Here is a 2,430-nt window from a genome sequence, read left to right as displayed (position 1 = left end):
TCAGCTCCTTCCTGGGCAGGAATGGGTCAGAGTCTCTTTGTAGGAGCTTCCGTTAGTGAAGGTGATAGCAGAATCCTAGGTGCTTATAAAGCCAGGGGCCGGATGAGGAACTGAGCCAGCTAGGAGGGGCTGAGAAAGTTCAAGGCTTTGGGGCAGCCCAAGTTTCAGCAGTTTGAGATGCAGGGCAAAGGTTGCTTGTGAAACTTTTTGAGGTTTCTTTCTGGCCTGAGAGCAGAAGTAATAGGACAAACTCCAGCCGCTTCCTCTTCCAATAGCTGCTGCCCAGGGCTGCCAGTGGAGCCAGCCTCCCCATGCCCCTCTCTCTAGCTGAACACTCTCCATTCATTCCCCACTATCTACAGACTGAAATCTAAACACCCAGCCTGGCAGCAAAGGCCCCCACAACTTGGCTATGATCCATCTTTCCAACTGGTTCTTCTACTGGCCAAGCTTGCTAAGCCCACATTCTGGCTCTGCTGGAATCTGCTGTTCTCCACTTGCGTCATGCAAGACCATCTCAAGTCAGGTCATGAAAATAATAAATGGCTTCCACAAATCTAGACCCCAGGCTCTTGGATTTTTCTTGCCCAAGTTGTTTTTATTATTTTTAAAGATTATTTTTTTGATGTGGACCATTTTTAAAGTCTTTATTGAATTTGTTACAATATTGTTTCTGATTTATGGTTTGATTTTTTGGCTGCGAGGCATGTGGGATCTTAGTTCTGACCAGGGATCTAACCTGCACCCTCTGCACTGGAAAGTGAGAGTCGCTCAGTCGAGTCCGACTCTTTGCGACCCCGTGGACTATACAGTCTGTGGAATTCTCTAGGCCAGAACACTGGATTGGGTAGTCTTTCCCTTCTCCAGGGGATCCTCTCAACCCAGGGATCGAACCGGTGTCTCCCGCATTGCAGGCAGATTCTTTACCAGCTGAACCACCAAGGAAGGCAATGTCTTAACCACTTGACCACCAGGGAAGTTCCACCTATGTTGTTTTTAAAACAACCTTCTTAAGGTATAATTTATATGCAGTAGAACACACATATTTGAAGTGGACATTTCAGTGAGCTTTGACACACGTGTATCACGTGTGTGATCACGTTGTAATCTAGATAAAAAATTTCCATCACTCCAAGAAGTTCTCTTGGCTCTTCTCAATCATGTTCCACCTTCTCTGATTCCAGAGAAGCACTGACCTGCTTCCTGTTGCCACTGATTCCTTTTGCCTCTTCTAAAGCTTCATATAAATCAATTCATACAATATGCATTCTTTCTGACTTCTTCCATATAGCATTATGTTTTTGAGATTAAGCCATATTATTTTGTGTCTCAATAATTCATTCTCCTTTTTATTGTGGAGGAGTACTCCGCACAGCAGCTAGAACAATCCTTGTATTGCATGTTTAATTTCCTGTAAATAGGAAATACATTCACACGGTTCAGACATCAATCATTTCCTGTAAATAGGAAATACATTCACACGGTTCAAACATCAATCGATATAAAAAGATGTACAGGGAAAACTCTTACTCTCATTCCTCTTCTGTGTCTTCCCAGTTCCTGTTTCCTCCCCATCAAATCAGAAGATGTTTCTACTGTGATAAGTACTAGGAAGTATGGAGGGTGCTTTGACAGCTTACCCGCTAGGGCCCAGGGGAGCACAGAAAGGAAACAAGAGAGAAGATGTGCTCAAGCTTGGTTTTGAAGTCCATGTAGGGGTTTGGTAAAACAGACAGAGAGAGGAAAGTTACCCCAGGCAGGGGGCACAGCACAGGCCAAAGCATGGAAGCCTGAAAAAGCACTGCACATTCTGGAAGGCACGAAGAATTTTTGGAGAGTAAAGCGTGGGGGTGGGGATGGAGGACAGAGCGCCAGACGAGGAGGCGTGAGCAGTGGCGGGGCGTGTCCTCTTGAAGGGCCATGTTATCCAGTCTTTGTATGAACATGGAATAGTTTTGTTTTCTAGTAATTGATAATCCCTATGATGTGTTAGGGGCTTCCCAGGTGGCACAAGTGGTTTTGAAAAAACCCCCACCTGCCAATGCAGGAGACATTAGAGTTGTAGGTTCCATCCCTGGGTTGGAAAGATCCCCTGGAGGAGGGTATGGTGACCCACTCCAGTATTCTTGCCTGGAGAATCCCACAGACAGAGAAGCCTGACAGACTACCGTCCATAGGGTCAAAAAGAGTCAGACATGATGGAAGCAGCTTAGCATGTACGAATGCACGCTTTGTTAAATTCTTTATTTTCCCTGGAGAGGCGGCTGACTTCGTGACATCTCAGTCCTGATTCTGTCACTTTTAAATCATGTTTGGTCTAATAAGACTTGGTCTGGGACTTCGCTGGAGGTCCAGTGATTGAGACTTACCTTCCAGTGTAGGGAGTGTGGGTTCGATGCCTGGAGGGAGATCTAAGACCCACATGCCTCA

Source organism: Cervus elaphus, chromosome 23 (assembly GCF_910594005.1).
Source record: "Cervus elaphus chromosome 23, mCerEla1.1, whole genome shotgun sequence".
Classification (NCBI taxonomy): domain Eukaryota; kingdom Metazoa; phylum Chordata; class Mammalia; order Artiodactyla; family Cervidae; genus Cervus; species Cervus elaphus.
This window is presented reverse-complemented; position numbering follows the sequence as displayed.